The 13,126-nt window shown below is 33.4% G+C and overlaps 1 long non-coding RNA gene across 1 annotated transcript; it reads right to left on the bottom strand.

Moving 5' to 3' along the window:
• Positions 1 to 1,336: 1,336 nt before the first annotated feature.
• Positions 1,337 to 3,875, bottom strand: LOC149787138 (uncharacterized). The gene is made up of 3 exons (XR_016425262.1): positions 3,806 to 3,875; positions 1,987 to 2,118; positions 1,337 to 1,540 (listed from the first exon to the last, which is right to left on the bottom strand). It is a non-coding gene; the product is annotated as an uncharacterized LOC149787138 (long non-coding RNA).
• Between the last annotated feature and the right edge of the window lie 9,251 nt (positions 3,876 to 13,126).

Below are 13,126 nucleotides of genomic sequence, written 5' to 3'. Positions count from 1 at the left end.
TCCAAACGTACAAGATCTAAAGAAATGTCGGCTAAATTTTATTAAAGATGAATAGAGTTATGTCAACATTCTCTCCACTGTGCATGTTTTAAATGAAAACAACTTCACCATATATAAATCACTCTCTCAAAAGTAAATAATAACTGGTGAGCGCCCCCAAAGCAAAACAGCACATCATAGCACGATATTATAAATGTTTAATATCAGTTTAAGATACAATCTGTGGAAAGCTGAAATTTATATGAATTTAATGATGACATCTATAATATGATTCGATGATATAATCCAATATTATTCTCAACAATTGTATTTTCTGTCTTTTTGTAGTACGTAATATTGGATGCCACATTCTACCGTCAAAATGGAGTGAAAGTTAAAATAGAGTGGAAGCTGGTCTATAAAGAATAAACACGTATTTTTTAGTTGCACCAGTAGCTCTTTCTTAATTAAATATCTTTTACGCGCAAAGGTGATTTCCGTAAATTAATGTAATAAATAGTTTACGAACAGTAAACTAATCGATCATATGCGTTTGTCTAGGACGGGAAAATTACACCACTGGGTCAGATTTTGTCTGATACATGAAATTTTGCTGAGTGTCTGAACCAAACGTTTGTTTTTGAGAGTGGAATGTTGCTATCCCACACCAAAACATAACGAAGGCTTCATCTTCTCACATTTCTAAACCAAATATGAGAACCAGAGTCAAAATGATGTATTGTGAATACTGATGTCACTGTCAAATAACAAAATATACACTGAATATTTCCTTGCCAAATTATATAGCGTAACAAGTTAGGTTTTCACTGAAACCTTCAGTATAAACTTAAAATGACGTTTAAACACATTGTCGCGTTAAAGAACAGTGGTTGAAACTACTATGGTAGTAGCAATAAATATATAACAAGTAGTATTTAATTTCCATGTGTCATGTTTATTTCTAATTTGAAAACCAGAGTGTGTGTAATTAAAATGCAATTAAGAGAAAATATTTAAATGTGGAGACTACAATATAAAGTTAAATGGGTTCCACCTTTCCTACCGTCCGAATTTAGCTTTGGTCAAGAAAGCATATTCTCGTCGTGATTTGACCTCGTGATTGATCATTGGGTGTATTGCTATTGCACCTTGCTTAAAATGTTTGAATATGAGGGTCAAACCTACTTGACTAATCATAATTCCTATGAAATGTATGCTACCTGCCACATACCAGCGACTGGTTTCGACGGTCAGCCTTTAACTACACAAAAAAGTTCTGTAAACACACATGATTAAAGATATATGTGGATATAGAAAATTAATAATATTTCATAACAAGGACAAAAAACAACACACATGCAGTTAATTTCTTTTCATTCGTGAAGAGCAATGTAGATAACAATCAATGCTGTCATTACGATGATGGAGCTCCCCACCGGAAGTGCATAATTGCAGAGGTTTTCGTTACACCAACACACATTTGAAGTGATCCCGTATACTGTAACGTCTGTACATTTATTGTTGGTCTGAAGAAGTATTGTTTCACACCCTCTAATAACCGCTGCAAGATGAAAGTTAAATTTAATATCTTAGTTTCTCATCTATTTTACAACTTCAGTGATTTTAAGGAAAGTAGGTCAGTTATATGATGGAAAAGAAATGAATAATATTAATCATTCCCTCTTTTTGCGTCTACCTCTGTGTTCAATACATTTATAATGCTTGTATTTCAAATGCTTTTTTAGCTATTCTTACCACCATTGTCATTATAATTGTTTGGTATAATGTTGTTTGTTTCTCATTCATGCTGATTCATTCCAGTCTGTTCTATGTTCGCATCATTAAAATTTAGTTTCGAATTTTAATATATTTTAATTGTAATAAAGAAATTTTCGGGTCACTGAAGTATTTCATGCGAGCGATTAATCCGTATAGTCGGCGTCAGGTGTGTGTGTGTGTGTGTGTGTGTGGGGGGGGGGGGGTATCAACTGAAGAATATTGACAAACCTTGTACATTGGAATTCGAAACTTTGGTCTTGTAACAGGGCCCAGAGCAGGGAATCGTAGATACTCAGGAAGATTTAAATGGATCGTTGCATTTATCCTCAAGAGAGCAATTGTAACAATTGATTGCACTGGCTGTAAAGTAATAAGACAAACAATACTATTGGTTTTTATTCTATGTTAGCATCTATGTTTCAGCATTGAGTATGATTATGGACTTTTCAATATTGTGTACTGTTATATACTTTTAACTGTTAATCAATATATACGCTTAATTGTTGGCCATTATTATATACTCTTGATGTTAAGTTCTAGTATATACTTTAAGAATTTTGAATTTTATTACACACCTTAAAATGCCTAGTATTGTCATATACGTTTTCATGTTGAGTACTATCATATATTTTTGACGTTGATCATTATTGTATAGTCTTAAATGCTGAGGATACGTTTAATGTTGATTTTTTTATAAACTTTAAAATGATATTTTTATATCTTTATTATATCTTTAAAAATATCAATTATGATCATATAATTTTTAATGTTGAACATTATTGCATGCTTCTAAATCATTAGTATTATTATATATTATTTATGTCTGACTATTGTTATATATTATTTATGTCTGAGTATTTTTATATTATATTTATTGCTGAGTATTATTATATATTATTTACTGCTGAGTGCTATTATATACTATATATTGCTGAATATTATTGTATAGTATGTATCGCTGAGTATTATTATATACTATTTATTGCTTATTATAATTATATATTATTTATTGTTGAGTATTATTGTATATTATTTACTGCTGAGTATTATTCCATAGTATTTATTGCTTAGCATTATTATAGATTATTTATTGCTGAGTATTATTATATATATTAATTCTTGCTAAGTATTATTATATGTTAGTTATTCCTGAGTATTAGTATATATTAGTTATTGCTGAGATTTATTATATAGTATTTATTGCTGAGTATTATTAATGATTAATTGTTGCTGAGCATTACTATATAGTGCCTATTGCCGAGTATTATTATATATTAGTTTTTTCTAAATATTATTATATAGTATTTATTGCTAAGTATTATTATAGATTATTTTTATTGCTGAGCATTATTATATAGTACTTATTGCTGAGCATTATTTTATATTTTTTATTGCTGAGATGTATTATGTATTATTTATTGTTGAGCATTCTTATATATTATTTATTGCAGAATATTATTATATATTATTTATTGCTTAGTATTATTATATTATTAATCGCTTGGTATTATTATATATTATTTATTGCCGAATATTATTTTATATTATTTACTGCTGAATATTATTATATAGTATTTATTGCTGAGTATTATTATATATTATTTCTTGCTGAGTATTGTTACATAATTTTAAATATTGAGTATTACTGTGCACTTCTAAAACTCATTGTCCCGCTATAGTTCAACACATGTTAAATTTCCCCATGTTAAATTCACATTGTGTCTATGGTACAAACCCATTATTTGAACATTATGGTCCCATCGTCCCTAATGTACCCCATGCACTACTAATGTAATTAGAAAAGAGAAAAGATCATAATGGCGGAAGTCTTTGAAATAAAAGAGAGAAGAGAGGGATAAGGAAAGGAAATAACAAAAGAAAATGGAAAACATTTTCAGGAGCAAATATACTTACTTATCCCTCTCTGATATGTATGAGGCAATATAATTTATTAAGTCGTTGATGTATTTTTATAAAAGAAAGAAAACAGTTTGCTTATATTTTCTTTCACAAAATTGCAATAGGTACAATTTCCACTCGCACCTACCTTGCTTTAAACAGATTAGAATCCCTAGGACAAGAAGGAACTTTGTATGCGGAGTCTCCATGCTGTCTATGAGAGCTTTGCTGAGGCGCAGACATTAAATACGACAATCAGACACGTGATATTGAAGGCATACGAATTTACATAACTATAATGCAAGTAAAGCCATGCGCAGTATGCTTGTCGTGAAAAAAGAAAAAAGAAGGCTGCATGACAATAAAGCAGTGGAAATACATGTCAACATCATAAACAGTTGGCGTTAAACTGCGTAAAATGTGGCTATGAGAGGCAAATACCAAGTTTTCCTATTAAAATTTTCCTTGAATGTATTCGTACAGGATTGGAATATTCGCCAATGTTAATAAATATATCAGATCGATCTTCATTCTTTGTCAACTTTGGTATTATTGATCACCGACCCCACCTCGAGCCCGTCAAGAGGCACTGACAGCAACGAGAACTTAGTCATCTAAATCTAGTGAAATGAGATCGTTTTCAAACTTCAGACCAAAAATCATCTGCATGTAGCTTATTTTGTTCCCTTTCCATCTTCCAACACAGTATGATCATCTTCCGACGCATTATTTTAGCCACTAATGGGGATTATCGCTAAATAATAGCAGTATATCGTTATTACTTGTACAGTTTAAGGGGGGTGATATTGTTACACTAAGGCTTCGCGAGTTAGGTCATGATCAGTATTTATAACATGGTATGTAGTAACTTCTGGTATTACTCTTATCTTTCCACTAATGCATGAACGACAATCAATATATATAGCGATGTTGTGAGTAATTTGAGTTATCGAAATTTTGACATTATGGTTACCTTGTGAGTAGTAGTTTGAATTGATTGCAAGTGATTTAGCAGGTTTTAAGTTGCTGCCTTGTAGACTAATTCAACATTACATTGTTTATATTTTGATTTATTTTCTAAAAACTTGCTGCTAACCCCGCATGGTACATACACGAATATAAATGTCATTACCTACTTTTATCTTTTCATATTAGGCAAAAGATATGTTCAGATTAGAATGTTCGGTTAGTTGTTTCAGTTCAACGATTTTCGCACTGAGTACGTGGTGGTCTACAGGAACGCCAGCCTTCATGTACATTCGTGTAAGCAGAGTTAACCATGTATCTTCTCTTCTCTGTTTGTCAGGAACGCAACGTACGCTGTTAAGCCAGTAAGCTCACACAAAAGGAATAGACTATGAATTTGTGAACAATTAAAATACAGCAAACACAATAGTGTATTGTCACAGGAGTTAATTACAGCCCATATAGCTGTTTTACCAATTAAGTAAGCTGTACTGTACTTTTTGCACAAATTCATTTTATTTTAAACGCCACTCTTTTAAGCATAAACGAACAGCTTGCTCGTCTTTTTTAATTCCTACTATTTGTTACTCTCGTCTGTCCTTCACGCTTTGGTTAAGATTATGTCAGTTTTTGGGTCTTGTGATCAAACAATACATGTCTAGTATTATCATGTTGCCCTTTAGTATACAAGTGTTGCCGCTTTGGAAATATGTGATTGCATTTGTGAACAACGTTCTCTTCCTGTAGTAGATGCCATATTACTCTAAAGTAATATGCGTGGATTATCACAACTGCCTAGTTTCATATGAATCAGCCATTTGACTGGTTCTGGAAATCCTCACTAATGAGCGTTGTATTAAAAATCAGAATCCGAGTACCTTAAATTACATATTTTAATTCATACACACTAAATAAAATCAAACATTACTTTTTTCTCTTTTACAAAGAAGAAACTACAAATTCGATTTTAGAAAACACTTTGTATACAATCAGCTTCTTTGTTTCTGATTTTATTTTAAGTTATGTACCCCACAAATGGCGATAATTTCATCAACACATTACAATTTTGAAACACACGACCTAGCCATTAGCCATGATATCCTAAAAATTAAACTGTGCCATATTGATTTGTTTCTTTCTTCTCACCGTCCAAAAAACAAATTATCGCTTTCAGCTCTCGTCTGTTTGACTGTGAAAAGGTGTAGCCAGCATCTTAATGGTGAATAAAGGTGTGGACTCAACAAAATCCATCTTGTTATCACGCTCCCATCCGTTTCGCGTGGATTAACAAATGTTTACTGATGGAAATTAAATTGACATTCCCTCAAAAATAAAAAAGCCAGAGCTGATAGCAGTAAGAAAAGAAGACGATAATGGAATCCTTCTCAATGCAATGTTTCTTGTTGAGTGGTGTCGTTTGTTAAGGTAAATATTTCAAATGCATAATGTATGTGGCTGTGTGCACACAAGTCAAGGGATAAATGCGTCAAATGTATTCACCCGTACGATTTATTCACTTGTGACTTTAGGTATTGAAGTTCGCAATTAGGGTATTGCTGAGGATGCACTTACACCCACCCCACAACACCTTCTCTCTCTCTCTCTCTCTCTCTCTCTCTCTCTCGTGCACGATACTGTATCAACCATTTCATATACCTTATTTCTTGAAAGGAGATATAAGTCGTAAATAAGATGCAAATATATGTGATATTATGATTGAAACATCTTAAGTATATAGTATAGTACAGGCAGCATTAATCGTTCTATCATACCGACGGTAGAGATACATGAGCATGTTCTAACAAACAGCTTCTAAATCCCTTCTGGTACATTTCGTCTGTCATACTGTATTAACTTCTCTATAGCCTCGGAAAGGAATTCTCTATCATTAGTTCTCATAAATTAAAACTGATTCCTCAATTATCTAGAGGGTTACCACGCTACCGGGAAATCGAAAAAATGTCGGGAGAAATGATGTTTGTATTTCCCGACCAAGCAAATGCATGGTATTTCGCAAATGTTAATAAAAGTCGGAAACACCCCGAGAATTTATATCATTTTCACCGTATTGAAAGTACTGTGTTACGATTATATCATCTTTAATTAAGAAAAAGACGCTTAACCAACACGTTTAGTAAAATTTAAAAAAGCAAAACTTTATTTCCTTAAGTTGCAAAGTGAAAATATATGCGGAACGTATAATATTATGAATTAAATTCGAAATAATGATAGGTGTTCCGTCACAAGTCCAATAGTATATATCGTTTCGAATGATTTCCAAAAAGTGAATACACAGATGTATCAAAAGACTTGAATAGATCGGTGTGCCAATGGTTTTACTGTATCAGAAAGATATAATCCAGAATGTCTTTAAATTAATTCACAATAATCCCAAAAGTTTGTTTTAATCCATAAGCACCATGTCATTCAAATGAATAATTCAACTAAATGATTTCAGTCAAATTATATAAGAAACACAATAGTACATGATTCCATAAAGTAAACTTGAAACGTGAATGAATACTTTTGTTCACCATAACCTTATGAAAAGAAGCCATAGTTGTGGTCTATTGGCAGATTGACCGTTGAGTCGAATAGGTGTTTGGAAGTTGAAATAAACTCATCGAACCTCAAGATGCATTCACGAAAATTACATGCATAAACATAATGTAAATCAGGCTTTCTGGTAGTATCTCTATTTGTGATTTATATGTTGACTTTGATTCAGTGTGCCTTGTTAAAAATGGTAAACTGCGGTGATCGCATATATGAGAAACTGGCAGATTGCCCATCGTCCAGATAAAATGGGCAGAATATTGTCTGCTAGTGACCTTAACGGGCATCATCTATGAGAAGCTTTATAGTCCCTATTTGGTAAGTGTTAACAGAGAATAGGGCTGTGAAACAAATGAACCTGGCAATTGTTTTGCTAATTGTTAAAAAGTTAATTATGTAATTTATATAAAACATATTGCAGGGATAATAATAGTGAACATATTCAAGAAATCACGGGTTAGATTATTACTTAGATATAAATTATAATACAAAACTGTAGCAAATTACATACAAGAAATTCTGATTTACTGAGCGCCCTCTTCAGACTGGATCCCTAATCTGTAGCTTGTTCTGTTTATGCCTAAAGCCGGCCCTGGCTATAAGTCTTCTCACTGAAGCGGCATATTTGTTCTCACAAGGGAGGCGGCAACCGACCCTTGCGATCCCCCATTTCCCACCATCAAGATCGCCCCTGGCCGACGACTGTAATATTTCCCGTGCCCCTTTCAGGATCGCTATTCCATTCGACCAGGACATTAGCGACGCCAAACCAAAATACCATCATCAGTAAGCACATACATTTGTTTCGAAGAGCATCCAACGCAAGTAGGCTTAATAGGTTGAAATTTGTATTTAAATTTTTAATTAATTCAGTTCAATTCATCAGAATCTCATACCAAAGAGCAATTAGAGGGCCTTGAAAGTATTTTAGATGTGGTTTTATTAAATCGTGAACCCTTTGTCAGAGAGAGAGCGAGAGAGAGAGAGAGAGAGAGTGTTGTACACTGACGAATCGTTTTAAGAAAATGTTTAATAAACGAATTTTTGGCGTTAAGTTATTTGAAAAATTGTATAATCCTTCTTCATGATGAGTAATAAAATTTCGTTCCAACCGATGAACGTCATTTAAGCATAAACTGTCCTCCATAGACACCATCTCTCACGCATAAATTGGTCGTCGTTGTTCATGTATCTTGTTTTTAGTCGAAGTTAAATAGCGATGCTGGACCCTAACCCTGGCCGGGTCACACCAAAGACTTCTAAAAACGGTATTCTCAGCTGCCTCGCTAGGCGCTCAGCATGAAGAGGTTAGTGTTAGGACTGGCCGGCCTGGTGTCAGGATAATGTGTGATTGGGTGGGACATCATGCTACATGTCTACGGCATGATTACCCAGTGCTAGACATCACTAGAAAGTGCCACACCGCATAAATCGATACGAGTGCAAAATTATTAATGCTACGATAAAAAAATCCAAATCACACACATTTTAATACAAAGCTGTAACATTGCATTTACAAATATAAAACATATTTTCTGCCTATGCAGAATAGACAGGAAAGCCAGGAACTATAAGCATATCGACAATTAAACTTCATACAAACTTTAACATTATAGCAAAATTTTAATTGAATGCAGCAACAAATGTAGAATACCTGTGACTTTCAAAAATTATGACAAAAAGTTTGAACATTGTTCACATTGATCAACCAAGCATTCTTTTGAACGCCCTCGCCAGCAATATTATAAAACACATCTCAGTCGCGAAACGATGAGTCAGTTTATGAATTCTCACTGTACGTTGGCTCTTCCTAGCCGTGACGTTGATTATTGTTGCAACAAATTCCCACCTCACAATAGCGGATGTACGTAAAACCATCAGAGTCAGTGACATTTTGAAGTCTTCCCTCTCTGTATATTTTCTTCGACTTGAATATATTGTAAATGTTTACACTGTGGCACAAAGAAAGTCTCAAGTCATGATACGTGCGTACTTGGGCAAATATCACCAATCGTCACCCTGTCGAAAAGGTTACACTGTTCTATAAAAAAGGACACTGGGTATTTTGACGGTGGTACTGCGGACATCGCCATGGTCAGTGGCAGGCCGACCTCATGATAATAATTTGCCGCTTAATATTACGAGAAGCCTAAAAGAGTTAGTTAACTCCTACGTATTCTGCCACTTTGAAATATGTTGAGCTCTAAGTCGTAATCTTCCCTTGCAATGCAGGGGCGCCCTCTGTTTTTGCGACGACATTGACCATTTGACTATCGTGTATCGTTCGTTTCTCAGTAGTGCTTGCGCATGGGTGTTATATATATATATATATATATATATATATATATATATATATATATATATGCAGATTGTTAATTGACATTTATGTAGTTATTTTGTATATTTCTGCGTTAGCTTAACCATCTTGTGTTTGTTTATTTAAGCTGGAGTAAAAGTCTTTAGTACAACTGTTTCCTCCTTCAGTCATGCGACAGACAAACACATTATCTCTCAAGACTCGTTAAGGCGATTCCATTAATAAAAAGGTCATTTAACAATCATGACAATCATGTTCCCAGACACTGTTTATGGGTAGAATGAAATAGCATTCTTTTCCTCTTCGACTTAATACAAATTTCGTCTCAAGTAATGACAAACATTTAAATAGTACTTAATTGGATCATCTCTATATTTGTGCTTAATTAAAGAAAGTACACAAGACATATTTTTCTCTTGCGAATATTACCTAAAACAAGACCATGTAATGTTCCAAACCTTATTCCATATTAACATTAGATATCTGTAATATGGTGATACAATGTCCCATATGAAATAACCATTCATGTATTTAGGTAAATCCAAATTTGTTTGACAATCATGCCTACTAAGACTCTAACAACCGTACGTTTTCTCAGAAATCAGCCCACAACACAGATGATATTTGTCTTTGATGAACCCAGTTTTCGGCTATCTGCCTGTCTTTGTTGTGGTATCTTTTGTCAGTTTCAATATTTGTAACGAAGGATAGAAATGATGCTATTGCATGTGTATAAAACAGTGCTGAAATTCATATCTCAAATGATTTTGTTTTTCATTACTTCCTGTGTTTACATGTTTGAAAACGAATTATAAAGTAGCAATTTCTTAAATACACGCATATGATCTATAATTGTCTATTTTCTAGAAAGACAGCTCCAGTAGCCTAGTTGTTAGAGCGTCCGCTTTGGATGCGGGAGGTCGCTTTTACAAACCCCGGGCGAGTCATACCAAAGACTTATAAAAATAGTACTACCATCTGTCTCACCATGCACGCAGACCTAACAGGTTAGTTTAAGGACTTTTTCAAAGGACTGGTTGGGATGTTGTCAGGATAATGTGTATGGGTGGGACATGATGCTACATGTCTGAGGCATGATCTCCCAGTGCTAGACATCAATATAAACTACCACAATGCAGACAGAATAGATATATCGCTGAAATATTGTTAAAGCCACGTTAAAAACCCACATTGCACACACATTTCAAGAAGTAGCTATAACAAATATTATATTGCTGTGTATTTTATTGATTTTCTGTTGGCGTTACTGGCCCTGGCACATATTGAGATATCGTTATGTTGTGCCTTCTATCCTCGTCGCGTTTCAAAATCAAGGGTACGTATCTATTCTAGGGAGATTATGTTCATTTATTATGCAAGTAAAGATCGTACTGTGTTAACTATCAAATTAGTATTTGTGCATTGTATTGTACCTTCTGTGCCACACACACCGTGGTATCATTAAATAATTGCACGTGCGCTCGTGCTGTACTGGCACCTGGTACCCGAATGCTCGTGACTAAAACTCTGTACAGATTTACTTATAACCATACGTAAGATGGTATTGACTAAAGTTATAAGTGCGATTGTGATGTACGCATTACCCTACACAAACACGTGATATATATATATATATATATATATATATATATATATATATATATATATATATATATATATATATATATATTCATACATACAGCCGGGTTACAGCATATATGTATATCATTATATAACGACAGTGTGGTAGTTGGCAAATTTGAGAAAAAATATAGAACTATTTTACAATTTACGCTAAACTAAATTAAATTCACTATTTTGTTTCCAGCATGGTCGGAATATATTTAAATGTGTTCAAATGTTTAAGTTTCATATTTGGAAACAATTTGTAGTATGGCTAAGTATATTTAAGAAGGAAACAAGATGTTCTCATAGTGCATTTGTTACCCATCAAAATATAAACCACCCTTTGCTATCTCACGATTATAATCCAGACTAAATTCGATTATACATTAACATTTGCACAACGATATGGACTAATTGATAAAAGTGACTGCTTCCTTTACTTTGGTTTGTCGCAATAATTTTCTAACCATATACTTTATATGTTAGGCGGGATAGGTTAATGTTGGATAAAGATATATATATATATATATATATATATATATATATATATATATATATATATATATGTGTGTGTGTGTGTGTGTGTGTGTGTGTGTGTGTCACTCTGTGTGTGTGCGTGTATGTGTGTGCGCTTGTGTGTGTGATCTATAGTAAAAATGATGCTTCTTATTTGGTTAGTTATATAGGGTTATGTGCTAAAGTGTTAGCAACATCTTTCTTTGAGAGGTAACAACATTACAACCTCATCACGTATCTCCAAAGGTACTCAGTCATGCATCAAAGGAAATGTAATTATATGCAACCATGTATGTACATGAAAGAAAACAAGATAATACAATCCATAACCACGATACATACCTAACTCCTGAAGGCAAGTGTCGCTAGCAGAGTTGCGGTCAACATGCCAAAACGGCTCTTATTATCCAAGTACCCATATAAATGGGTATATTAAATTAAAAGCGATATGGTAGTATAAATTGATATGTACTGCTGTAGAATATTAAATTAAATGTGATATGGTATTATAAATTGATATGTACTGCCTGTTTATATGAAATTAAAAGTGATATGGTAGTATAAGTCGATGTGTACTTCCTGTTTGTATTAAATTAAATGTGATATTGTAGTATAAATTGATGTGTACTGCATGTTGTTATTAAATTAAATGTGTTATGGTAGTATACATTGATGTGTAGTGGTGTGGAATATTAAATTAAATGTGATATGGTAGTATAAAGGGATGTGATCAGCCTGTGGTATATTAAATTCAAATGTGATATGGTAGTATAAAGGGATTTGATCAGCCTGTGGTATATTAAATTCAAATGTGATATGGTAGTATAAAGGGATTTGATCAGCCTGTGGTATATTAAATTCAAATGTGATATGGTAGTATAAATTGATATGTATTGCCTGTAGTATATTACATTAAATTGTGGTATTTCAGTATAAATTGATGTGTACTGCCTGTGGTATATTACATTAAGTGTGGTATTGCAGTATAAATTGATGTGTACTGCCTGTGGAATAATAAATTAAATGTGGTATGATAGTATAACTTGATGTATACTGCCTGAACCTTTCGAGACACGAGTCTAATATCCCAAGCCAAATTATCATAGAACCCACTTACCCATCCACGACAGATTTTACCGGCAAAAATGTATAACCCAAGGGACACACGTTTAATCAATGAGTTCATTTGCAGTAGGATAATATACGTTCTCTTTTCGTTTTATCTACATGTTTTAGTCAAAGATAAATTTGATCAATGACAATGCTCCACTAGGAAAATCTCGCTTTTTTGAGTTCATGTTTTTGTCAAGTCTGATGTTTGATCTATTCGGCAATTCTGACACTGAATCAGATATGCGTTGTCGAACAATGCAAAATGTCCAGACACCAATGTTATGAAGTGTATTTGATTCAGGTTTGGACTTCAGGGTCTAAGGTTATAACGTTTATTCGATCCAGGCTTGGACATCAGAGTCCATTGTTATGAAG

Source organism: Sinohyriopsis cumingii, chromosome 12 (assembly GCF_028554795.1).
Source record: "Sinohyriopsis cumingii isolate HCF-2022 chromosome 12, ASM2855479v2, whole genome shotgun sequence".
In the NCBI taxonomy this organism is placed as follows: Eukaryota; Metazoa; Mollusca; class Bivalvia; order Unionida; family Unionidae; genus Sinohyriopsis; species Sinohyriopsis cumingii.
Note: the sequence above shows the minus strand (reverse complement) of the source record. Positions and strands in the feature narration are given on the sequence as shown.